The following is a 27,782-nucleotide window of genomic DNA, read 5'->3' as shown; positions in this document are numbered from 1 at the left end:
CAAAATGGAAGGATTTGGAAATTTCACAATTAGACGTACCATTACAATCTATACTGGGCAGTAAAACACTGTATGAGCAGCATTCTGGTGGCCTGAACCAATGGTCTAAAGTTTGTTTTCGCATTTGGTTTAAGGAATGTGGGTCACCATCACTTCAAAGACAAGTTACTGAGATGGGTTGCCTTTGACCCCGACTTCAAGCCGGCAAGGATTGACGGAAGGTTTATACATTGGTATAGAAGAGGAATCACCTCTTACTGCTCAATTACATCCAAGGGAGAATTTGACAGTTTTCAGAAAATTTCGGATACATATGGGCTGGAAAAAATAGATTTCTTTAGGTATCTTCAAACTAGGTCTTATTATAACGATCAGGTAAAACCACTTGAGGAAAGTGAGACCAACTTAATTGACATATTTATTGACATGTACAAAAAAAAGGATAATAGGAAACTTGTTTCAAAGTTGTACTCCTGTATTCAATCTAATAAGATACACTCAACAGATAAGATTAGATTAAAATGGGAGAAAGAATCTCAAACTGTCATCACAGAAGAAGAGTGGTTGAATATTTGTTCTGTGCAGTCAACTTCCACTAGTTCAGGTCTCTGGAGAGATTTTTGTTGGCGGAATCTGGTTAGATATTTCATAACCCCTAAGTTAAAATGTGTGCAAACAGGGGAGACGGCCGGGGGACTGTGTTGGAGGAACTGCGGTGAACAGCTAGCAGACCATTTTCATATATTTTGGGGCTGCCCAGCTATTCAGCCATACTGGCAAAAGATTACACAAGTAATACAAAACATTTTTGGTGGTGGAATTAACAGCTCTTTTTCTACAATCTACCTAGGTAACATTGCACCCCATATATTGGGGCCAGACAAATATCTTTTAAAAGTATTATTAGCAGCCAGTAAGAAAACTGTAACTCGAAGTTGGCTGCGGGCCGCGCCTCCGACAGAGTCTGACTGGATCAATATTGTGACCAATATTCAAAATATGGAAAGAATGACTTTCTCGTTGAATCTACAGACCGATAAATATTTGCACTATTGGAAAAAATGGATTGTGTACATGTCCACAAGAGATGCTCATTGAGCTGTCATTATATTTGTAACTCCACCAGTATAGTGTCTGAATGGATGTATAGGTGACCAACTGTTTGTTCTATGTATTTCTGTATATTGTCTATGCGCTGTTTATAAAAATAAAGTACAAAAAAAAAAGAAAACTGCTGATGTAAAACCAGAGTCGGCTATATTAGGAGCTAAAATAACAGATAAAGTAAACAGAAAGTTATTGAATTTTAAATGAAATAACACAAAATAATACCTGATTTTAATTGCTGTTCAACAACTAGCGACAAAACCAATACTAAAGCGCCTAAATGGCAAAAATGTGATATCAGTTTGTGCAAAAGGTCTTTATTTGTATTTTAATTAAATACATTTTCAAGTATCTATAATCTGTTATTGCACTCTTTGATGAATTTGTGCCCATTTCTTGTTGTCAATTAAGACATTTTGAATCTGTTAAAAGCTTAATGGCGATTAATCGATCCCTAGTTCATAACACACAATATGCAAAATAAAAGACACTGCTCTAATTCTACATATATTTCAGTATTTGGTGCATTTACAGAGTGTCTAATGAGCGTGTAACATATGAAAGGTGTCAGCCTCACAGTTAATTATCTACAGTTCCTTCAGCTTTTAATGTCGTGGTTCAGTTTCTCTCATCAACCTCGTTACCGTCCAGAGCAGGCAGCTGTTTTCAAAGACAAAGATCTAAAAAAAAAAAAACACTAAACGCTACCTGCTCAGCACCAAGCAGCAGACAGAAGCTCGCTGGTGAACACTGTGAAGCTTTTAGCTCGGAGGAAAAACACGTTTCCCCTGAAGGGTGGAGGAGACCAAAAACGGAGATAAAAGTAGAGCAATTTTGGGGCGGGTGCATAAAAACAACCTCTGTAAAAAGCTACAATAACTATATAATAATCAGTTGATCCTTGAGTGCCATCCGAGTGAACATTTGTGCCAAAGTTGAAGAAATTCCCTTAATGGCGTTCAAGATATCACATTCACAAGAACAGGACAGATGGACGGACATCCCGGTAACATGATGCTTCCAGCCTCAGGAATCATCAGCACAGAGGCAGAAACTAAAAAAAAAAGATTAGGTAAGATTAAAAATACCTTCTCTATCATTAATTCTAACATGCACTACAAACAACAACCTCTCCATCGGCATTGTGCAGTAACTTTATGTCAACTTGTGCATATTATGATGCTGGCTGCTGGATATCCTTGCTGCCTTCAACCAATGTCAGTCCAGTTATAGCCTCACGTTATGTCTGTTGGCTGTGTAAATAGCCAACTGTTTGCTGACAAGTTTGCCATATAAACATTATAGAGCGACAATATGTATAAACAAAGTATTTCTGTGGCCCCAAGTGGCTGAAAACAATCAGCATGTGCAGGATTAAAATGCCAAATAACACACACAGCCATATGAACGATGCAAATGTCATAGACTGTATTTTCATGTGTATTTGTGTCTTTGCCCGTTCATGTGTGCATATACTAGTACTATATGTGTGTATGTGTGTGCTCAGCAGTTGGTAGAGTGGAGCCGGAGGTTCAGGTGGTCATTTATCAGAGCTGTACTCCACCTTCTCCAGCTCCCTCCTGGGAGGCGAAGACAGATGCCTCCACCGTCGATGCTGCATGTAGCGCTCGTTAAGCTCCTTTACTGGGGTAAGTCACTGTTCCTCACAGCTGTATGCAGTCGTTTACATATGCACGCACTACACAAGCACATGCAACGTTGAATTTAGACTTAATTTGAACTCTCAGCCGACACCTCTGGCATTCGTAACAAGCAGTCCTGAGACGGCTGACACTGCAGCGCCATAACGTGGACAGGCAATAAGAAAAACTACAGATGACTGCTGCATAGCTGTAAAGTCAAAACTTTATAGCGAGTATCCTTGATTAGATTCACAGTGGGGAAATTGAATCTGAAGGGTAATAGTCTCGGGAGGGAAAAGGGACAAAAAAACAGCAGCCACCGAGCTACGAGGGTGAAAGACAAAACATTAAGCCTGTCAAATCCCACAGAAAAATGGATCGGTCTCCTCAACCTTTAAAAGATAAAGGCCTCAAAAAGCCTGCAGAGTGGGCTCTTACACCAGGAAACCAGGACGATGAGAGGAATTACACACGAAGAGCTTTAATGTAACACCTACAAGCTTGGTGTGAAAGTTCGCACCGTTAATATCGAAGCTGTTTGATTCATTCACAGAGGCACCGCCACATATTTATCCATGCTGAACCCTCACAAACACACCTGCTGGCAGAATTAGCTCAAACACAAAAGCTACACACGGTAGGATTCAAAGAAAAGCTGACGACAATGCTGAAGCGACCGGCTTATCTGCATATTAATGTTAGCAGCACGTATTGTGGAAGAGGAGGACAAAAGCTGGTGGCAAGCTGTCTTGTACCACAGATGTCATGCGATAAAAGACGTAGGACAAGAAAAGTAGTGTTATGATTGGCTGACACGCTGATTTGGTTGACGTTAAAAGCTGGAGATAAAACTCCTCCCTCATCCACCTTTACATCTGCTGACTCAGCCCTATGGAGGAGACTCCTCCACCAGCCCCGGCGGTGTGGTCTCAGAGGGGCTGCTGATGGTGCATACGGTGCACGTATGTTCAGGACTGTGTTATAAAAACGCACCCGTAATTACAGAACATTATTCATGTAAAAGTGTGAGAGGAGGGAGTGGAGGAGGAGGAGGAGGATGTCAACTGCTGACTGCACAACATCGCCGCCATTCTTCTCTCATCTATTCATCTTTGCTGCTCAGTTAGACGGGACAGTAAAACAGCAGCGCAGCAAGTGAGAGCATCAAAGGTCAAGGAAGATTCATTCACCAGCAAAAGAAGCAAATATGAAAGAAATGAGATGAAAAGAGCTCCTGCAGAGGAAAACAGTCTTGCCGACTCTCTGCCGATCAACAAATCTGCACTGTCACATGGTTCATACCATCAATATAACCACGTATCGCCAAACCCTACGGTGACTGATAGAAATCAATACAGTGAATAGTATAGGAAAATGGTGATAGTGTAGATTAAGGATTGGATATGGATTTTTTCCAGCGGATACAAATAACCGATAACTACCACCTCGTCCTGGCCGATGCTGATAAAATAAGCCATAAATTAACTATTTTGTATTTTGAAATCAAGTTCCTAATCCGTAGTTTCTGCACAGAAGGTGGAAGATGTAGCAATGAGCAAAGATGGATGATTGCGATTGTGTTTGTCTTCCTCTGAAGCTGTGAAAAAAAAAATATACAGAGACGACTTGTTCAGCTGTCTGATCGATGCACAACGAATCCCTACCAGGTTGACATCATGAGCGCAACCACCTTAAAGCCTCCTAGCATCGCCTGCTGTATCTGATGCTGTTCTCGGCTCCTTTTAGCTATAATTTCACCAACAATCACACGAAGTCAGTAATAAAACGTCCCCAATATAATATGTCAAGCCGATACGGATCGCACATCCCCGCTGTCGACGCAATCATCCTCCGTTTGTCTCGAAACATCTCTCTCTTTTTATCTTTCACACGCAGCCCTGCAGTCCGTCTGCACTTCCATCTATCCGCAGTATTGAAACACACAGCGCTGAGGCACCTTAATCATTAAAACACACACACACAGCTGTTGAAAAGCCATTTTCTGTGTTCATGAAGAGGGCACGTTGAGTTCCTCACTGCAGCTCTGCCCCGACTCTGTAGTCAGCACTAACGGCACGTGGCTTAAACCTACACCCATGTGCGCAGTAGGACGGGAGCTAAGACACACACACACACACACACACACACCCTTGGACATACCTTTACATATACCCTTGTATTGATACAGCTCTGCACATGCCTGCACAGATGACCTGCACACACACATACACACACAAAGATGTCCACGTAAAGAAACTCACTTATACACTGTCATACACAGCAGGCAAGCTGAATGCATCTAAAAATAGCCCCCCGATTGGCACCCCCACTGTCATCATTATTCCTTTCATCGTCCTTATCAGCAGTGTGGGGCTCATTCAGTTGGTGGACAGTCAAGCCGCTTTCATGGAGCTTTCCTCGCCTCCCCATCGACAGTGACATCACCATACCCTCCTCATACCCTCTCTTCAATTCCTGTCCTCCATTTCCCCCTCACATCCCTTCTCCCTCCTCTTCTTCTTCTTTCGTTCTCTGTCTTCCTCTGCCTGCTTATTGGGAAGCACCGATGAGTGACACCCACCGCGGCGTGGAGAGGAAGAGATGAAGGAGGAGAGGAGGGCACATCCCGGAGGAGAAAGCCTTATCTTGGCAGAATAGGCCGACCGATACAGAAGCGGTAATGACATGAAGAATAACAACAGAATCAAACAAGGTGACGAAAGAAAATAGTTAAAAAACAAAAGGACGAGCTGGTGAAGCAACACAGAGACAAACAGAGAGGTGAATCTGTTAAAGGTGAGTCGGAGGAGAATCCCAGCAGAGCTCGTCTTCAACGCGCTGTAGTCAAAGTCACTGCAGTAGGTATTAATCACAGTTAGCTGCCGGGGCTAAAGGGGCTCCTACTGTCTCTGTAAGTAAATACGATGAACAGCAACATGAGAAGGGCTACAGCTGCAAGATCTATCTATGTTATTGTTGATTCATCTGCTGATTATAGGATCAATTCATCAAAGTCGAAACTGCAAATCATACTGTGCCAAGAGCCCGAAGTGAACAGTTGCAGTTTAAAAACCAAAAGACATTCTGTTGGTCTGTATTTATACACTGTAGCACTTTTCTAGACAACTCACGGTGGTTCAAGATGGCCACATGGAAGAGACAACCTGCCCGACATGTTCACCACACGGTACAGGAATCGAACCACCAACCCTCTGATCGCTGGACTGCCGCTCTGCCTCCTGAGCCTCGGCCAAAGTCGCAAACCCTCATGATTGAGAAGGTGAAATCAGGGAATGTGTGATTACTGTTGCTTAAAAAACAACTCGATTAATAAACTAGCTGCTGATTAATTTCCTTTCAACTGCCTAATGGACTGACAGACGGACTGCTGCAGCTCTAAACTTGAGAGTGAAGCACTGAGGTCATATTCAGATCAGATCCCCACCAGAGCAGCTTCGAGCTTGGAAGCAGCTGCTCCTTCAGAGAGTCTTTCTCAAGCTGCAAGTTGGCCGAGTATTCATCCTCCCCTGCTGGGGCAGTCTAGAGGCGGCAGGGTATCATCAGAGGCAACAAGCAACTTGATGGACTTCTGCATGTGTCTTTATCACCCTGACACTGAAAATGTCAGATTTTCTAACATATAGAAACTATAGTTTGTTAAACATGTGTTGTAAAGATTATTCACATACACAAACATATACATGGAAGGGAGTTAAAGAAATACAAAGTGGCTTTGTGCTATCCAGGCATGATGCATGGCGCTGGCCTGAGATGTGAACGGGCTCTATAAGTAGGTTAATAAACCTCGTGTTGAAAAATGATCTGACAAAAAACTAATTGGCTGACAGCGCTCTTCTGAAGAAGTTTACTTCCGCATAAATGAAGAGCATCCATTTTGTGCTGTCAGAGCAGCAGTGTGGAAGGCCTGAGTGGATGAAAGGTTCAGTTCATGAACACCGTCTTGTTTTATAGCACCAGTGTCAGTTCCTTCGGTTTTTAAACACCTTGTCCGTACGGCTGAAGGAACATGTCCTCAGGATGGCGGCCTCGAGGGAAGATACGCCGGCTACTTTCATTCAGACTTAAAAATAAACGTTTAATGCCTCCAACGAGCCTCTGAGATCCCTATTTTTATCTGTACAAAGATCACAGTTCATGTCTCTTGTGATATAAACCTGACTGGGAGTCGGGGGGGGGAACCTTGCAAACTCCAAACCCCCATTGTCACTCAACATCTAAATTAACTTTCCTCTCGTATTATCAAAGTGAGAGAAGGCTCACACAATACAAACTCCCCGCCGCCGCACACCTGTGGCCTGAGAAAAACACACTTCTCTTCCCACAAAGCATGTGTTCGCCTTACAAATGAGACACATACCAACCGCAGAGGCATCCCTAACCCTCAGCAAAGCCCTCTGAAACAGGAAGAGAGCACTCGAGCCAGGATTTGATGGGGGAGAGTGGCTCGAGGGGGTTGTCAAAGCCGAGAACATATAAAGAAGCACACATGGAGAGGCTGGGGTCAGTCCAGGGACTAAGAAAGAGAGAAAAGCAGGAGAGAGCAAAGAAATGCGAGCGTCCCGAAAATCTGGAGAGGCGGGATGGGAATAGAGAAAAGACGCACAAAAGGAGAGACGAGAGGAGGGAGCGGAAAGGTTTGGATGCGATGAGAGCGGACATTGTAACTGAAGCCGTGCAGAGTAAGAGGGGTCAAGAGGGAGAGAAAAAGCAGAAAGTGAAAAGGTGACACACTGTTGGCCCTACGAAAGGAACATATTTGTACTGCGACGCACGATGTGTGGGAAAAGACTCTGGAAAGATTTAGAATAAATTATCACCACTGAGACCTGGGACGCGGAGGACAAAATATGTTGGATCAAAGTAAGACGATAAATCAACAATTTGTTCTGTAATTTGAAGAGAGGGACGACGTGGCACAGAGGATAACATCTGAGAGGAAAAACACCGCTTATCTGCAGGAGTGTAAATTTGACGTACATAGTAAAATGAAAGTTTGCAGTCCTGTGGTACAATAAAGGACATCCTATTGTGTAAAAAAATAAATAAATAAATGTTTACGACACTATTCTTGCCTGAAAGGACGAGGGGACACACGCCAGCTTCAAGAGTGCTGAATGTATATAACCGCCTGGCAGAACGGCCTGATCAGCAGGTAGAAAAACAAAGTCTATAACCAGAAGCAATGCCCCCAAAATAGGTCCAACCTCAGGCAGCACATCGGCGGCTTCCATTTTGAATAAATGGAGCGTGAAAGAGGGATGAACAGCCAAAGAATTGCCAAGCTAGGTACCTAAACCACCTTACGCCCTCCTCAATCTGCTACAAACACACAGTGTCACCCCCTCCCTCCATCTGTGTGGTTGTCTCTTCCTCATATCGGAATGGCCGCTCTGTCTACGTGTTATTAATCTCTGTCAGGCTCGTCCTTCTGCCCGTGATGCCGGACATGTGTTCCCACGCCGGCACTTTTCCAGCTCCGGCAAAGGTGATATTTTGTCTTTCAGCAGCACAAAGATTCCTGTTACCTGCCTCTCTACTGTACCACCAGCAACACTGGACCTCATCTTCGATCGTCCTAAAACGTTGCCAAATTCCAAAACAACACGGCAACGTCGTGCTTGCAAACATGTGGGTTTCCTCCGTTGCGGAGGTGTGAGCAGAGAAGCACATGAAGCGCTGAGCTGCATCCAGAGACGTGACCTTGTGTGGTAATTCGAGCTCCATTCGTAGCTTTTTCAATCCCCTCTGTTCCAGTTGAATGGTAATTATTTTGTGGGAGGATGACTCTCTTTGCAATTTGATACCATTTGAATGTGACATGGCAGCACATTTATCTAGCGATTGTTTTATTCCAAAGAATGTTGAATAATGGAAATGAAGAGAATGAAACATGAAAATGAGGTGAAAAGGTGCTTCGAGCCTCTGGATCTTCGGCGAGAAGGCAAACTAAAACTAACAATATTTTTTGTACGCTGAGCCGATCTCACACGCGACGTGACCTTGAACACACATAAACAAAGCCGCCTTCATCAACGTGTTCGTCAGCTGCAATCCAACAACAGCCTGCCCATGAAGAGCTATGCAGGAATAGCATTACAGCACGTGTAGTGAAATCTGATGCCGTTCTCACGTAACCGTCATGTATAAGAATGTTTCAGTGTGTGTGGAAAACACTAATGTCAAAAATAGAGTTTCTGCAACATGCTACTCAAGAAAGCGGGCCAGCAGAACCTCCTCCTCCTCTTCTGTGTTTGAAACTTACATAAGCCGACGCTGAGAACGTGCAACGCTAACGTCGACACAGGACCGTAGGAGTGAACTCTCACTCGCTTTTGACAAACTGCGGCAAAATGCGGGTCGGGTCGTGCCGTTTGTGGAGCTACATATTAACGCACATCATCATAAATAAAAGCCAAAGAAATCCGATTTATGCAGAATATCAATACAGCAGTTGGCTGGGTCACGAGAATGAATCACTTCTGCGGGTCGTAAATGACTGTGTGCATCCTGAGAGGCTGGAGGACGGAGCTCACCTCTCCTGCCATTAAATCATTCATGACCCTGCAGTGCTTTGGACCACACAGTACCAGACCTGCCTCCACCAATCTGTGTCTCCACTCTGGCGGCACGCACACACACACACACACACACACACACACACACACACCGCTGGACTCACCATTTTTTTTAAAGCCCTGCACTAAAAATCGGACTCCACAGACGGCAATTACAAATGTTCACCCACAAATGAACACACACACGCTCAGAAAACACTCAGTGTTTATGTGCGTCTCCCTGCTTCTGCTCCACACGCCTGTATCCTCTGCTACCCTCGGCGGCTTCTGCATCAATCTATAAAATATGTCTAAATCTTCTCCGCGCTCCGCTGGTCGCTTTCTTTGCAAGCACTCCCGCAACACTGATCAGCCTTGTGTCCATATTCATGAGCTCTGCAGAGGGTCTGCCAGAGCACGGTGGAGACCAATCCTTGGTCGAAGAGGAGTTTCTACGACGTCGTCCACCCTCTTCTGTCAGGTCATCATCTCATGACCATAATGTTCCTCCAAATGTGAATCTGACACAGGAGACTTTTCCTTTAAGGGGTGAATCACTTGCAGCATTTCCACCTCTCATGGAGGAAGATGACTCCAAACTTCTGTTTTCAAGTCACCACCACCACGAGTTCTTCCAATCCATCTCACCCACAATCATCTCTGTGACCATGCACATGATAATCTGGCTTTGTGTTCATTCCCCCCACAAAGTTTAAGCAGGTCAAAGGTACCTTGCTACGACTACGCTTCCCAGTTTTTCCCCCCGGTCTCAGACTTACTTTCTCTAAGTCAGGTGGACTGTGGTTTGATTCCTGACCCCTGCAGTCCACATATTGAAGTGTCCTTGGGCAAGATACTGAACCCCAAGAAGAGATGGTACCCTGCATGTCCTACCACATGTGTATGAACGTGAGTAAATGCTGGCTTGTGCTGTAAAACACTTTGAATGGTTAGTGAAAAACATTTTTTCACCATATAAACAGTTAATTTGACATTTGGAGAAGCATAAGGATCTTTTCTTCTCAACATGCACGTCGGATTATCCGCTCACAAGGTTTTTTTACCGTTGCTACGCCATGTTTGAGCGCCTAACTCTCAATTGATGACCATATATCCGTCCATGATCGTGTCACACTATGTAACATCATAAAATATCAGCTTGTAATCTCTGCTCATGTCTCGTCTTGACTGCTCTAACATCTGGCCAACCAAAGACAGCTCATGTCTTTTTTTTACTCTTCGTTACTCTCCACTGGCTCCCTGTTGCTACACAAATCAGGTTCAAGTCACTAATGGTGTCCTACAGAGTGCCGACTGCAGCACAGCACCAAGCTGAGTCCTATCTGTCATCATAAACAGCCTGAAGACGTCCCTCTTTCTACTAACTCTGTCTTGTCTTTCTCCGCCTCACTATCTCTCTATCGTTCTCAAGCTCTTTCTAAAACCATTAATTTGCTGGAGGCTTCATGCACCTGCGAGCTTTTTTGGCCCTCTCTTGAGGTGGAATTTAACCTTTTTTGTCTTGGATTGTACCTCATATTTAGTGTCCGACAAATGAATTAATATGAATATAAATGTAGTTTATAAAACCCAGTTGCTGAGTCACACATAACTAACTACGCTGATGTGGATTTATTGAAGCTGAGCAGAAGTTAAGCAGCATATTTGGTGCAGAGCGATGGTGATCCATCACCGGCAGTGAGACAGATGTTTCCTCAGGACGATATAAATAAAAGATAATACATGTATAATCAATAGAATTAATAGATTGGATAGAGTAATTGACTAAATACACCGTTGCATTCTGGGAAAATTCTATCAATTTTTAACCTCCTCACCCTTGAATTCCTTCCTCTGTGTCTATCAAGCCCACGACTGAACAAGTGCAGAAATCCGCGATGAATAATTGATGACTCTGCGTAACAGTATTGCAGAACAGCGTTGAATTGCTGCACTGGATCAGAGGGAGAGGCGGGTGTGAACACAGCTCGTGTGTGTGCTGCACACTCCACTGGTATCTGGGGCAATGTGTGACACTGTGTGTGTGTCGGATGGAGATGGAGTCTGTATGTCAGAGCGACACCACCCAGCCCATTCTCTGTGAAAAGGCACCGCGACGCCGGGTCCTTCACACTCCCCCTCGTCCTCTCTGCTCTGACTCTCTTCGTTCGCATCGTGCTGTGCTGTCAACCTGCTCGCATGCTGACCGAGTCACAGGGAAGTTGAAGGTAAATGAGACGTGACCCGCCTCCGACCAGCAGAGGGAGCTGAGACCGGCACCTCAGTTATCAGTCCGTCTTTAAGGAACCGAATCCACCCACCCTGATGTTCATCTCAGTACTCTTGTCTTTCCAACTTATTTTGTTTTCACACTCTTGCAGCTTTTTTTTTTGCATTTCTCATTAATGTTTGTGGAAACAGATGTCGGGATGACTGCTCGGAGCCAAACACAGGATGAGGACACATGTGCATGCTCACAAACAGCCACACATGAAACACTCAACTAAAAATATCCTTTTTTTATGCCAAGTTTAATTTTGCATCCACATCAGTTCCTGTTTGCATATCTAGGTGATGAGGGCAGTGATGCCACCGATATTTGGGTCAGAAAAATGTCATGTGCTGCAGACACAGCACCGGCTTCAATATACACAAACTCTTTAACATAAACTACTCAAATAAGAATACGAATTCTTAGTTGGCTCTTGACAAACTGAAGTATGCAAGGATTCTGTCTCCAATATCCTAAAACTGTCTATATTTAATTTAAAGAAATAAGAGAAAGATGACAGGATCTATAAATGATCAGCAAACACAAATATTCATAGTGCTTTTTTTTCTAAATCTAAACTGTTAAGCTTCAATAAAAGCACAACAGAATGGCTTGTTGAGTGCACGAGCCAGATTTTCACACTCCAGCATACACCTCTGCTCAATATCGAGATATTCTGAGCACATTGCATAACAGCAGAGGCTGAAGTTCAAGGATACTACAAGTGTGTAAAAAAAAAAAAACAGGCCTGTGGAATATAAAAATAAACCCTAAAAAAGGAATCGAAAACTACAGATATACTGTAAACAACCTAACACCAATAAAATCTACAAATATAGAGACTTCAGTTACTTATAACATGAAGCATACAATATTTATCAATAAAAGAGACTTCTGAATATGATGAGGTTATCAAGATGAAGATGTGTTGAATGTCGAATATGGAAAAAGTGAGCGTGAGGTCGTGGGAACACAAGAAAATTGAGGTGGATTCAGTTTCATGAACTCAGCAGGAAGCAGGAACGCAAAAATGACAGGAAAGGAATAATGGCAGTGATGCGGGGCAAGAAAACTGATGATGGATGATGGAGAACGGCAGTTACTTCACAATGACCTTCAGTCTGCGGACCAAGGCAACTGCCTTCATATTTACAGAAAGAGGATTTAGATACTGCATCTATCAGAAAGGTCTAAGGCTGCAACTAATGTTTACTTTCATTGTTCGGTTTATAAAATGTGAGAAGAATTACCCTCACATGTTCCCAGAGGCCAAATGTAGACTTCCAAGGTCTTGTTTTGTCCAAACAACAACTACAATCTTGGAGATATTGGAGTTAAAATCATAGATGAATAAAAAAAAACACACAACATTCATATTTAAGATGTGATCGTGATTTTTCTGCCTGTTTTCTCTCTTTCTGTCAAGTAATGGAAGTTCTTCTCTACAGTCTGTGACTTTACACAGTCAGGAGCTCACAGCTGAGACTGTTTGCATACTTCTTCACTTCCAAGTCGAACCGGGGTTTACAAAAGATGCCGCAAGCTTTTCATCACCTACCACATGACTGAAAACAAGCTCACGTCCTGAATCCTTTTCTAAACATTCAGCGGAGAAACTACAGTGTGGTTATCTGCTTCAAACCTGTCGAGGATTTCTTTTAAATGAAGACGGAAAGGGATGCGGGCAAAATATTGATCCAAGAGTTATTTTTGTCACAGAGAACAAACCCTGACAAATATGGTCATACAAATGTCCACACACACACATATACACACACACACACACACACACAGTCAGGGTCAGATGCAGAAGCCTTTCACTAGTGTGTAGGCAATTATGAGGTCCGTGCCCGAGGGCCTGCAGAGGCCAAAGTCATGGCGCTCTGTGCTCTGACAAATATTTTCTCCATTAACAGCAGACTAACTGTCCTGCAGCGCCTCGAGCGCCGCCATACATTCTCCTTCACTTTGCAGGGAGAAACGGGTGAAAAGACCAAGTCCGACCCGCTAATGCGCGAGTAGACTGGAGAAGGGGGGCTGAAAAAGAGACGAGGACATGATTAGTGTAGTCGGGATCCACCTCCAGCTGTCAATAAAAATGAATAATTTACTTGAAATACATCCTGAATCTGTCAGTCTGTGTCCTTCTGACCAAACTGGGTTAGAAAAGGCAAAAACCAATGAGGACACAGTGATCAGCTGGGGCGACCCGATCCATGTGGTTCGACGCAGGAAATGAAATACCGACGCGTGAGTGAGAGCGTGTCCTGTGAGCAAGGGTCCCTCACCATCCATGGGCTAATTCAAGCACCTTTCAAGATGTGTTTTCAAGGTATTCCAGCACATATTTATGTAAATGTATGCAAAAAAGTTTCATGTTTCAAAATGGCCACCTCTCTGTGAGTTGACCTGTCATCTTATATACCCTGGCTGAGACAATATAAAACAATTTATCATGAAAGTAATTACAGTTTTAGCTTTAGTTTCGACCATTTAATCCAAAATCCAAGCTCTTTCCAAACCAAGAAGTGTTTTCAAAGACATCCAGCAGCCGTACGAACGCTGTGCTTCTGTGTTTCTGTGTTTCTGTACAGCCGTGCTGACAGAGAGAGGGATTATTCAGGAGAGCTGAACCTCACTGGAGGCGAAAAACGAGATAATGATAATCATAATCACACTGTGAGATGATGTCAGCGCTCGTACGGTGGTTAGAAATAGTCCTCCGCATCAACACAAGGTGGCGACATCCAGCCTTCCCACAGAGCAGCCGACACCGTGCTGACTAAGGGCTGGCTGACGGTGCATGTGCATGTGCCAAGTCTACATACATGTGTGCTTACATGTGATCGAGGTGCGGTTGACCTTGTCAAGCTGCTGCATGCAGGAAGAATCTCCTTCATCCTGAGCCGACACCGCCCCGGCCCCCGAGGAGCGACCACCCCCCCCCCCCCCAACCTTCCTCTTCGATCCAAACTGATTTAATACGGCGAGAGGAGGGGGAGACGCCTGCTTAAACATCATCTGAACAAATGTCTGTTTACTACATCAAAGGTTTTTATTTATATGAACGCGTGTGGTGGAAGTTGATTTTTTTCCGTATCTTCCTACACAGCACTCCAGTTTTCTCTTCTTTCCCACTGCCTACTGAAAACATTAGGCTGCCGCAACAGTAAAAATGAGTGATGCACAATCTCCCCCCCTTCCTCCCCTCCTCCCCTCCTGCCTCTCGCTGTTGCTCACTTAATCTCTCTCGTGTCTCTCTCGCTCTGAATGTGCATCCACAGTGTGTTAGTGCAAACTCAGAGGCCGGCGTAGAGAGGGAGGTGTTAACAATCGCGGGCGTGATCTTTCAGCGATGTGCCGCAAGTACCTGCAGCAGAGCGAGGGGAAGGAGTTGTACCCCGTATTGAAAGCAGGAGGATTGATTATGGGAGGGATGGAGGAATGTACTCTAGGAGGGAGGGAGGGAGGGAGGGAAGGAGGAAGGGATGGGGGGAGGGCACCTGGCTCTGCATCTGCTCGGGAAAAATCTCTGGGGTCAGCCAATTAGAGGCTGGGTGACACCACTATCCTCCCAGCTAGCTAGTAAATCCTGCGCCACAAGACAACCCACGTGCCTCTGTTGAATGAGCGTGTGAGCTCATACACAGGCACACGAACAAGCCTGGCAACACACACACACACACACACACACACACACACAGAAAATACAGAGGTGCACAGTGAGAGGGCGAGATGGTTGAACGATGAACAGAGTGGCCACGGTCGCTTGCTTTAATGGCCTCTCGGAGACGAGGCGTTCATGTTTTCCAAGTGTTTACTCGTGTCATTCAATCATCATTTGAAATAACTGACATACATCACGGCCACAGAGGGGTCATACATCTCACACATGTGGCAGCGTGTAACCCATCACTCATGTTAGCACGTGAAGAAAAGTCCACGTCCTTTCTGACAACCTTGTAAGATTTATAGCCACGTGAGAGAAAACCCGGGTTTAATGTCCGAGATTGTCATGAAAATGTCTCTTTTTTTAATTCTCTTATCGTCATGAGATTAAAAGATCATTCTTGACCTTGGAATCGACAGGCGGTGAGAAAATTTGAACATCAACGTTTCCGAGATCTGCTGAAGAAGATCATGTGATACGATCAAAAGCTCAACGGCAGCTATTGAGTCGACCTTGTATTTAAATCTCAATCTCAAATGCTGATTCAGGTGAACTTAACCATTAAAACTTTGACTAATAAGCTTCATGTCTTCTGTGTTGCTGAATGTACAAGTCTTTGCTAACGACACACATGGAGGAAATTAAACTTTAATGAAGAGATCTGTTCGACTCGGAGCTTCATAATTAATAAAAAAAAAACTGAGCCTGCTATTAGAAATCAATATTAACTTTGTGAGTGTGTGTGTGATTGCATTCAGGGTTATTTTAAAAACTGTTCTACTGCAGCGATGTGGTAACGTGTGAGCGTGCTAACGTTCGTTAATCAGCACTAAATCTAGAAGAATATCTAACTGATTATGAAACAGTCTCAGTCTAATACTGATGCCTTCAAATGACCTACGCAAGCAAACAAGACTGTCAGCGAGAGGATTAGACTTCGTTTTTCTTAATATCTGACATCAGGACCGCCCGTGTTTACATTTTCCCAGTTTTGACAGTGCAAACACGACCACCTTTTGTCCACAGTGGCCCCCAAAAAATCTACAAAATATCAAATATCCTTGCAGCAGCTTTAGATGCAGCTGAGACGAACAGGAACGCTATTAGTTTTGTAAGTTCTCTGTCATAAACCAAACTGCTGGACAACCAGAAATGTTGGACCATATGGTGGCGTTTGATGAAAAGTCAAGGATCCTGAGAGAGATACAAGTCTGTGTAACAAACCTCGTGCTGGCACCAGACTCAGATTAATGACTAATAAAAATGTAGCATGCGATCACAAATTATCAACTTTGTGTGTGTGATGCAAAAAGGGTTTCTAATTGAGGAAAAAATGTGCGACTGTATCAACGGCGTCAACAAATCATTAAACCATTTCCACAGTTTGACACTTGAGTGTAATTATGGGAAACAAATGGCAGCCGAGCAGGAAATAGTTTGTGTCTCCACACTGTATGAAAACAGTGGCAGGAGCGACTGTTAAATAAAAGAAGTGCTGGTTACAGACAATCTTTCAAGCCGAAGTAATTAACAGATAGTGTTTGTTCGTGCTGCTGCAGATCATTGTAGATGAATGAATGAAGGTCCTGTTAAGTTCTGTGTGTCTACAGTTTATTGGCCTTCCTTCTTCGAGAGCACGGCACCATCGTGCACTCTGGTCCGGATGAAGAGGATCGGATCAATGTGACACCACCTCTCTCTCTCTCTCTCCAGGGGATTCAGATGAAGGGGTTTACAAATGGCTAAGCTTTTAATAACAGGTCCATGATGCTATGACACTTTGATGACACTCGACGCGAGGATTAGATGACTCAAGAAATCTGCGCTCCGCTAAGTAAGAGCTGTCATCGGGGAGCATAACGTGATAGTCCGAGGGAAACAACCAAGTCCTGGTCTCGTAATGTCATCATCTGTTACCCAAAAGGACTGTAACAGTCACAGAAACACATCTGAATCCGGTTGTTTGAAGCGCCACTGAGCTGCTGTAACATACATACTGTATTTCAGGATGCCACGATGGACTTGGACGGTTTAATTCAGTCAGGAAATTCAGGACTACAATCATCAACTCAATCTTCTTCGTCTCCCCAACGCATTAAATGAATCAGACGTTCTCTATTGTCCGCACTCAGAGAACTGGAACTGAGAATTACAGCCGGGAAGCTGCGCTGCTGTAATGACCTACTGTCCTGCTGGGTTTGAATTGAATTATTCCTCCACCCTCCGGTAGACAGCAAAAAAAAAAAAAAAAGGAATCATCATAACAATCAGGTAAATAAGACACCAGTCATTCAATACAGAGGAAGAGGGTGCAGAGTCACCCTGGGGTCATCCACTCTCCTCTGATATTTCACTCCGTTTTGCTTTCATTCTGTGGCTCTACCTCTGGGCTATATTCCTTCAGTCTGAGCATTCATCTTCACACACAATAACACACTGACATATAAGGTGCCTCCTACACACATACAAATGCAGCCCTACACTGAAAAGCTTCACCTTAAACACCAAAACAAACTTGCAAAGCACATCAGATATTGACTTTCTCAGTCACGCCGAAAAGAAAAATCCAAGACATCAAGAGTTTAACAGCTCTGTGAAGCTGACCCAGCGCTGCTTTGAGCTAAATGCTTGACTGCTAATGCTAACATGCTAACCTGGTACATTGTTTAAAATGACCAGCATCTTAATTATTCCTGTTACAGCCTGTTTGCCTGAATAAAATGTTGACTTTGTACCTTCATACAAACCATGGCCATGCTTATTTGTACTTTTCATACATCTTACGCAGTATCAGCATTTCGGAAGTGACACACCTCAGATCACATGAACGTTTCTACGCTGTGTTCTCATCTGGAGGTGTGAGGAGATGGTGGTGGCAGCGAGATGAAATGGCTGCCAAGCAGCAGACCAGCAGCTAGATTCCAATCTACCGCTGGATATTTTCAATGAGCCAGTGGGACTTTTACAGCCACGTCTATGGCGACCGACCCAGGTTTTATTTGTTGTTTTTTTGGGGGGGCATTTCATGGCTTTATTCGACAGGATATCTTAGAGACAGATGACAGGAAATGGGACAAGAGATTGGATGACATGCAGCCAGGATGCTCTACCAACTGAGGTACAAATGAACCCCAAACCCAGGTATTTTTGGGCAAAGTTTTTGTGCCTAACCAGATCTGAACCACTTGTGTTTGTGGTTCGTAGTTTGCAGAAACGTACAACAGCTTCTCTGGTGATCAGTTACGTGTAAGCATGCTAACATTTGCTCATAGCACTAAATGTAAAATACAGCTGAGGCTAGCAATGCTATTAACTTTTTAAGACTTTTGTATTAAACCAAAGTGCTGGACGAAAAGGAACTTTGACTGCATGATGCAAGGTGAGAAGACAAAGTATCCTGAGAAACATATAACTGTGCATAACAAACATCATGGCAATCCATCAAATAGCTGTTGAGATATTTCACTAAAAAAACAACGTTTCAACCTCATGGTGGCACAAGAGGAAAAATCAGTCTGATCCATCATCAGGAGACAACGATGGTAAACTTTTGGTTTACCGACAGAACGACATTACTATCGCGAGCATCCAGGTGCTAGTGCGTTTAAAATCAGCAAAGGCCTCTGCAAACAAAGCATCATCCCTCATACTCATCTACTCATTTAATCTCTGTTCGTCTGCCGGGGCATGAATGAAGTGACAACACCTTAAGGTCAGAAAGGTGAATGAATGGGGAAATCAAAATGCATCAAATTGCACCAACCAACCTACTGTACGAATGATCGAGGAGCTCAGCTGATTAAAGCCGAACACACAGGACAAATAAAACCTTTTCTCCAACAGAGAGAAACAGGGCAGATCAATACAGCGAGTGGAAGGTTGCACATTGCAGAGGCTCCCAGCTATCGCACACATCAGCCCAGGAGATGCTGCAGAGTCTGAGGATATCAAGACGGGACTCGGAGTACCTGGACATCAAACCGCACTAAGCTCCCTATCCCACCTCCGGTCCGTTCCTCCCTCCTCTCTCATCAGCCCAGAAGGAGCTTAAAGGGGAAGAGCTCAGGTTGGGTAACGGACACCAAAAGCCTGCCTTCCTTTTTTTTCTCTCATCACAACAAGCCGTCCAGCAACGACCTATCAAATTCCTCTAAGAAGATATCGCCCTCATCCTCTCTCCTTGGCTTTCTCTCCCTGTCCTCCCTCTTTATTTGGGCATGATGAGGATCCATTTCAATAACCCTGATCTCTCAATTCCTGTTTCAGGGAGTTACGTAACAGCTGCACTATTAGAATAACAATTGGGAGGAGAGATTAGCGCAATCGGCCAAGGAGAGAGATAGAGAGGAAGATGAAGGGAGGGAGGAGGGAGGAGGTAAGTCTAAGGAAGCCCCTCACAATATGACACATCGTTTCACGTGCTGTCTCACAAATGAATAGATTTAACCGTGCAGTGGGAGGACGAACACAGACGGCTGCTGCCACTCTTCATGTTTTTTGGGGAGGTTTTACAACCCAAAAAAAAATTTGGAGATTAATGCTTTGTTGAAATCACTGCAGTCGTACGTGTCAGATCGGCTTCATTTACAATCATCAGCCAGGAAAAAAAAAACAAAAAAAAACACAGCGACAAAACGCTCCCTCTGTTATTACAGAGACAATAACACACAATAAGCTGGTGCTGATGCTTGTGGATTCAGTGTTCAGACCCAGAGAATGAATCACTGCAGTGAGGATGAAACTGACAAAAAAAAAAAAAAAAAAACATGCTGAGAAGAGCTTCAATCGCTGATCAACAATTTAAAAATATCCTCGGGCTTTGGAGTTTTTGGGAAAGCCGAGCCCCTGCAGAGAGGGAGCGCCTGCTGGATGCTTGATGTTATTTTGCTCTTGTTTAATTTATTTTTTTATTTTTTTTTGTATTGCAACAAAGACTGGAGAGTACCTTTACAGCAGGATAGTCGTTTCGTCTCTGTAATCAAATAAACCTAGCTGGGTGTGGTGGGAGCTATCTGCTTTGATAACACTCAAGTCTCTGCTAGCTCATAAGTAAGGACCAGCGATCGCCCTGGTAAAGGAGGGAGAAGGGAGGAGAGGTGGGGGTTGGTGATTTGGCCTCACGTGCACCTTCCATTCCCCCTTTAATTAAAGGAGAGTAGCCTGCAGCTGCCGGGCCAACCTGCCCCAGCAGCACTTACTGTAGAGCCCGGGGCTGGACTCAGAGACTCATTCCCAGGCTCCATCAACATGAGTGAGTGCCTGGGCCAGGCCTGCTGAGTCATCTGTCTGAGGGGGTTCCACAGGGCCACCTGGGCCGCAGCACAACCCCCCCCCCCCGTCCCAGAACACACACACACACAACACTCAATCACCTTAACGTATGATACGGGACTCATTAACACACACACAGCGGTACAGATTGAACTAGGGCGAGTGAGATGAAGGAGCTGCTGGTTGGTTGGTGTCTTATGATGCAACACGCTGCCACAAACACAAGGAAGAAGAAGAAGAAGAAGAAGAAGAAGAAGAAGAAGAAGAAGAAGAAGAAGAAGAAGAAGAAGAAGAAGAAGAAGAAGAAGAAGAAGAAGAAGAAGAAGAAGAAGAAGAAGAAGAAGAAGAAGAAGAAGAAGAAGAAGAAGAAGAAGAAGAAGAAGAAGAAGAAGAAGAAGAAGAAGAAGAAGAAGAAGAAGAAGAAGAATCTTAACTATGAGGCTAAACCCAAGATCTGAATAGAAATGCAGTTAAAGAGAAAATATCTAACATTTTCACATTAAAATGTCTAGAAAAAACGACCCAATTAAACCAAGAGAAATGTGTTATTTCACACAAGCTGAGTCTCATTCGGTCTGGTGCTTTAATTTCAGCGGGAGGACGGGAGTCAGTGAACGTGACCAGAGGTAACATAAATAAAATTTTAATGCATCACCTCGTCGATGGACATTTCTGCTCAGGTCACAACAGATTCTTTTGAGCTAAGGTGGCTGTTTTAATGAAGACAACTCCCGTGATCGCACATGACATAATCAAACTTACATGTGTTATTTCTTCGATTGAGAGACATCCTCGGGTATTTTAGATTAAGCCTTTAAATGAAAATGCTTTTCAGCTTAATCACATTTTGACAACAGTTTCACCTCAGTTTTAGTCGACAAAAAGTCAGAATTTATTCAACATCTAATGAAAATTACATTTACCGTGCATTTATATGCAGTCATTCAGAAAACCCCACATGCAGACGAGTGCAAGAGGAAATATCAAATTGAATTCAGGTGTATTTCAAATTCAATTTTACTTTGGCGTGGAGGTTCTCAACCTTCTTGAATGTGAGGACTGGCTTTAAACAATCCTCTCAAGATGTATTAGAAAACATACAAAAATAATCTCTCTTCTCCTCAATCAGAAACACGTCACAACTTCCCCCTCAGCACAGCCTTCAAAATAAAGCTAAAAACATCCAGGTAGATTCATCAGAGGACTACAGGGGGACTTAAACATCTGCATCAGTCCAGGTAAAGTGTCAAAATATATGATAAACTGAGGTAAAGTAAAAGTTTAATCATTCAGTTCTGCTTCCAAAGTCATCTGTTGCCTGAACTGGAGAACAGTTTCGAGGAATAATTGAACATTTCTGGAAAATTACACTTTGCTGTTAGCCTAAAGTTTTTCACAGATGATTTCTCATTTCCTTAATCAACAAAGCTGTAAACAACAACGTGCAATTTATTGATTTTGATTAACTAATTAGTCAGACAGAACTAATTAACTCGTCAAGACTAATTCATCAAGCAAAAATACCAAACAGTTGCTGCTTCCTGTTTCTCTACAGTTGCTGCTTTTCTTTGAATACGTTCAGGTTCCTGACATTTGATATCCCAGAAAACAAATTGATTGATTAGACGAATGATTGCCAGTTTAATCTACGTTAAAAACAATTAGTTGCAGCCCTTCTGACACTCAGAAGAGGTGAGCTAACAGTTTTATACGTTCCCAACAGGAGACAGAGAAACTATTTACATGTTATAGAAGCCAATAATGGAATTGATCACCATCTGATATTAGTCTGACCTGAAGAAACGGGTGATTTCACAGCCCGCAGCAGCCAGTGAGGGCAAAGGTAAGCAGAGCTCATCAGCAGACAGGTGCAAGATTTGGCTGTGATGGGCTTAGTCACTGCTGCAGCTCCGCTAATCCACTGCACCAAACGTGAACACACACTCCAGAACACACACACACACACACAGTCATTCATACACATAAACACAGCATCAACACCTCGTCAGACGGCACTACAGTACCAATCTGTCTCAGACATCAACACATTAACCTCAGCGAAGGCTCTGCTTCCTGTCCGGGCGGGGAGGGAGAGATTTTGGAGGGCAGACAGAGACGAGGCTGGAATGCTGATACACCGCAGCCACCTCGGCTGTATATGAAGATGGAGATTAGACACTTCTGTCACCATCGCAAAGTCCTGCACCGCGGCTGATGCAGCTGATTTTTATTTATTTTCACCTTTAAGATGCCTGACGGGCTGCGATACACATCTGCTGCCAACACCTCTGAGTGCCAGACAATATACAGCAACAGCGGAGCCATAGTGCATCCTGACCAGACCTGCTGTATCGATGAGTCTGAGCATCAGCACCACTAATGGGTCGGTCCTCAGCTCGGCCACGGTGCGTTCCTCTGCACTTCACAGCCTCCCGACTCACGGTTACACGTGTCCACAAAAGATTTACTTTTCACTACGAACACAGACTTCACATCGGATCTTCAGAATCTCACGTTAACACAGTGATACTGCAGAATATTTCATGGTTCCAGCTTCTCAAATGTAAAAGTTTGCTGCTTCTTCTTCCCGTCTTGGTTTTGGACCTTTAGTTGGATTACACAAGACATCTGATGCAATCAAGTCAACATCACATGTAATGACTATAACTGACAATAACGTCATTGTTAATTTCTGTTGTTTTCTTTTCTAGAAGTAGCAGCTTTTGTCCCAACATGCTACAGTGTTTTATTTCCTGGCAGTTCCAGATTTACCTTCAAACACTGACGTGGATTATAATTTGTATCTGAGATAAATGGATTATTTGGATATGTTGTCCAAACTTCCAGCTTCTCAAATGTAAACACTCGCTGTTTCCTTATTCTTCAATGAAATGTATAAACTGCTACTGAGACAAATCATTAGTTACAACCCTATTCATGACAACAATAACTAGAATGGCACTCAGTAGAGAGCATACCTCCGCCGAGGCCCAACACTCTCCTTTAATCGAGCCTAATCCAAAATCCAACCCAATAAAACCATCCAGTCACTGATTGGTCATCAGATCCAGGATCCACATCCAATCGTCACTCACTCAAAGACCCGATCCCTCGTTAATACACCAGATCTTTTACGATCTATTGTTCCCCGAAAAAAAAAAAAATCCTGAATCTGGTCCCTTAATCTGGATCTGTAACAGAAGTTAATGTGGCTAAACTGATTCTGTGCTGAAGCTCATCCTCCATCCAAGTTTCATGAGTGGTAGTCAAGTGTTTTTTTGTGTGATCCGGCTGACAAACCAACAACACAGGTGGAAACAGAACCTCCTGGGTGGAGGTAATCAAAACAGCTGCATGTAAAGAGATTAGGGACGCACGATATGCTTCTCCATCAGCTGATACCGATAAATACCTGCTTCTCATGGCGGATACCGATAAGATGTCAGATAATGTTCCTGTCCTACAGTTTATGCACATCTGAGGACAAGATGAAGTGAACAAATATCCCAGAAACTGTAAAGAAACATCAGCAGCATTTCTTTTTTTCCTTCTTCTTCTTCCTCTTCGGTGTTTATTAATAAATCACAAACCAACTTTAAATGTGCGTACCACCACCCAGAGTAAGTAAATGCTGTGCAGTGATGCTTTGTATTTATCGGCTATAATTTCACCATCGGCTGATGGCCAATACCCCAAAACTTTCGTCCATCCCTGAGACGAGAGATTTGCATTCCCACATAACAACCTTATTACCAGAGTAATACTCACTGAGACATGAAACTCTTTCATGCTCCAACCAAATGGACAAAAGGCAAATGACACCAGGGAGAAATCCATATCGTTGCACACAAAAACACTGCTCTGGACGAACATCCTGAATGGGATTACAGTATTGGATTTGTGAATCGCCCTGGGGGGGGGATCACCGAGTACTGATCACATACGGCAGCACTAAAACAATTTGTAAACAAGATGAAGCACATCTCCAAATGGTCATAAAGTGTCCCAATGACTACCAGCGCTCAAGACAGAATTAAGATTGTCTTATAAGGGATACAGAGTTAAATGTTAAATTCTCACTTGAACAATTTCCTATTTTCTGTCCTGTTTTGTGTTCAAAGTAATTCTTGTCTTTTCTACTTTCTATTTGTATTTCATTCACCAACCACCAGAATTAAGCAGCCGGTCAGAATGACACTACAAAGACAGAGGAAACATAATTATGTGACCCTGGAGCGTTAATATATCTTCAAACCTTCAAACAGCCTGGTGAGTGAAGTAAACGTCAGGGGCACATCTCCTGTGACCTTGTGTTAATCATTAATCTTTTTAAAAAAATAAATAAATAAATAAGTAAAAAGCCTAAAATGAAAATTGCACCTGATACATTATTTTTTCTCCTGTCATGCTGATATGAGACAAACAATACGGGGTCATTCCCGGCCAGGTAGACCACTTCACGCCGGAGCAGCTTCGGATGTCGACACAAACGCACATACAGAATGAGGTGAAAATAGGTGCTGACTCGGACAATAGCGCTTTGTTCACATCCTGACAATGCTCATTTTTCAAGAAGGGGGCGAACTCATCAATAAAAGTAATTTGAGGACAACATTATCCACTGCTCAGCAACTGACCTGCGCCGTATAATACCACTACACCATGAAGCCAATTAAAATGGCACTTTCGCCCTCTGATGACGAATTGTTTGCTTTTATGACGGAGGGGGAGGAGGTTCAGATCTGTGCTCCCACGAGGGGGTTTGGAAATAATCACCTGAAACACTGATATACATTAGCCACAAACAGTAGATTAAAAGGGATTAAAAACGATAAAGAGGATAAATAAAAGCCGGAGCAAATCAAAACCATGCCTTGTTTATTTTATTAGTGGAAAATGAATGGAAAATTTTTTTTTCCTGTAAGACCTCGACCAGCAGCCCCCACAGAGGCCGAAAGACCGAGTAAGACTGAACCAGATGAAGGTTTAGCAGCAGTCCTGCTGCGGTGGATAAAAAAACACTCCCGTACTGATAAATAAATCAACCACTTTGAGCTGAAATGATTCCCTGTCCAGGCATGTAACGATCAATGACAGTAGCTATGATTCTTCTTCATATCATAACTCAAAACACGTGCAGGATGAGGCCTCCGGTGAAGAAGGAAACAGAAGCTTACGTAACAAAAGCCTGGTGATGGTGAAAAAAAAGAAAAAAGATACAGGAGAAACACTGTGTGTGAGTTATTATGTATAAGGTGGCTGAATAAAAAAAAAAAATGTGGATCTGACACAGGAGGTGTTGACCTTGCCCGCCCGCACCGCAAAAAAAAAAAAAAAAAGATAGGGACACTCCCGAGCTGCAGGTTGATACACAAGACAGCTGACGGAACAACGGCCCGAAAAACTGGTGTCGAGTGGCGAACAAAGAAAACAGCCCGAGTGCAACGGCGGTTTTGTTAATCGGCCACGCAACGTAGAGAAACACAATCAAGTCAACTTATGAATTACTGTAAGAGTTTGACGACAGAGCTGCAGGCGTCCGGGAGGAAACAAAGAGGGCACTGGAGAGAAAAGAAAGCGGAGAGATAAAGAGAGAGAGAATTCCCCCAGTATTAACATCTGCTCCAGAAACCAGGAATGGCTGTAAGCCGGTGTTTAAAAAAAGGAAGAGAGGTTTGGGAGGGGGAGCTGGAGGGGAGTCAGAAAGCTTATTTGAAAGACTTAAGCTGCATGGTTACGTAAGTGATATGGGATCCTCTGAAACCACACACTTTCAGTCAAACTTGGGCTGCATTAGTTCCCCTCGCCAGAAATCTCATCCATACTGTAGGAGATCTCCATTTCTTCACTCTCATCTTTCCAGATTCTGCACACACACTCACACACACACACACACACACACACACACTCTCTCTCTCTCTCTGCACCGCCTTTCACACTGCTTGAGCAAAAGGAAAAAGGGTTGATAAGATCTGCCTGTTAGTGAGGTTAGAGGTGATGAACATGGTAGAAACCGTAACTCAAGAGTCGATGCAGATGGAGCGGAGGCACGTCGGTGATGACAGGGGTCAAGTCTGAGTTTCCAACAAGCTGACGAGCAAACCAACCCCAGGTGTATCTGAGTCATACCACCTTTTCCCCTCTCTTCTCTCTTTTTCCCCCCCTTTTGATTTTTGCTCAGATACGCCTTCCAGCCCCTTGTCGTCCGACATTGTACAAGCACAACAAAAAGACAAATCTGATCCCTCACACCAGCCCTTCCTCCCCTCCTCTGTGGAAAGTGGAGGCTGTACTGTGTTCCTGCCCATAACACACTGTCTCTACTGCATCAGCATCTGATTGGTTTACAGCCAGTCGGGCACGGTGCAGGCTCACAGGGCGGCCGGAATTCATACTCGTTTTGATGAGGACCGATCTGCCACCAATACACAACAGCGCTATCTACGGATGACTCATTTTCATTAATGAGTTTGAGTGAAATCCGATGAGAGGCCCGGGGAATAAAGTAGACTCCGCAGCTTGATGATACGTCCCTGCAGTCGGAGGCTGGCGGAGAGAGCGGAGATTTATTGTTTACAACGAGCCCTGCGAGCTCTGCCTGGGACCTCTCCGGCAGACAGAAGCCTGCAGGTTCGTGCTCTGCGGTCATCACAATGCCACATAGAGGGAAAGGGGGGGAAAAAAAAAAAAAAAAAAGAAAGCTGAGAGCTGAACAGAACGGACTGTTGCAGGGAAACCGGGCAGGCTCACCGTCCTCCTGGACGATTAGTGCTGTAGTGAAATTTCGCTCACTGACACCGTACCGCAGTGTGAAAAAACAAAGAGAGGAGACAGGGAGAGCGGGGGACGAGACAGAGATGTGAAGAGGGACGGAGACACAGTGAGAGGTAGAGTACTACACTGCCTTATCAGACGAGCTTGGACAGGACAGTCAGTAAAGCAGGTATAAAGCAGTCGAGAGGAGAGCATGCAGTGTGTTGTACCGTTTCCCTGTGTCTGTATGCACACGACATACATGTGTGCCAGGGAGACTGTGTCTGCACACAGTCGGAGCACACATGTGACTGAGTTTCCATGTGTGCCCCGGCAGCCCTGACCAGCTTAGTATGACAGAGAAAGAAGAAGGGGGGGCGACTCAACCTTCCTGCCCCCCTCTCCAGCCACCCCTCCCTCCCCACCCTACCCCCCCGCCCCCCCGCCATCACTCCACCCCTGACTACCCCACCTGTGAATAGTCCCAGTAC

General features: G+C 44.0%; 1 protein-coding gene across 1 annotated transcript in view; it reads right to left on the bottom strand.

The window, feature by feature from the left end:
• Positions 1-27,782, bottom strand: part of ank1a (ankyrin 1, erythrocytic a) — a 113,250-nt gene that overhangs the window by 69,179 nt on the left and 16,289 nt on the right. The window lies entirely within an intron of this gene.

The sequence above is a fragment of the Acanthopagrus latus genome, chromosome 5 (genome assembly GCF_904848185.1).
Source record: "Acanthopagrus latus isolate v.2019 chromosome 5, fAcaLat1.1, whole genome shotgun sequence".
NCBI lineage: Eukaryota > Metazoa > Chordata > Actinopteri > Spariformes > Sparidae > Acanthopagrus > Acanthopagrus latus.
Note: the sequence above shows the minus strand (reverse complement) of the source record. Positions and strands in the feature narration are given on the sequence as shown.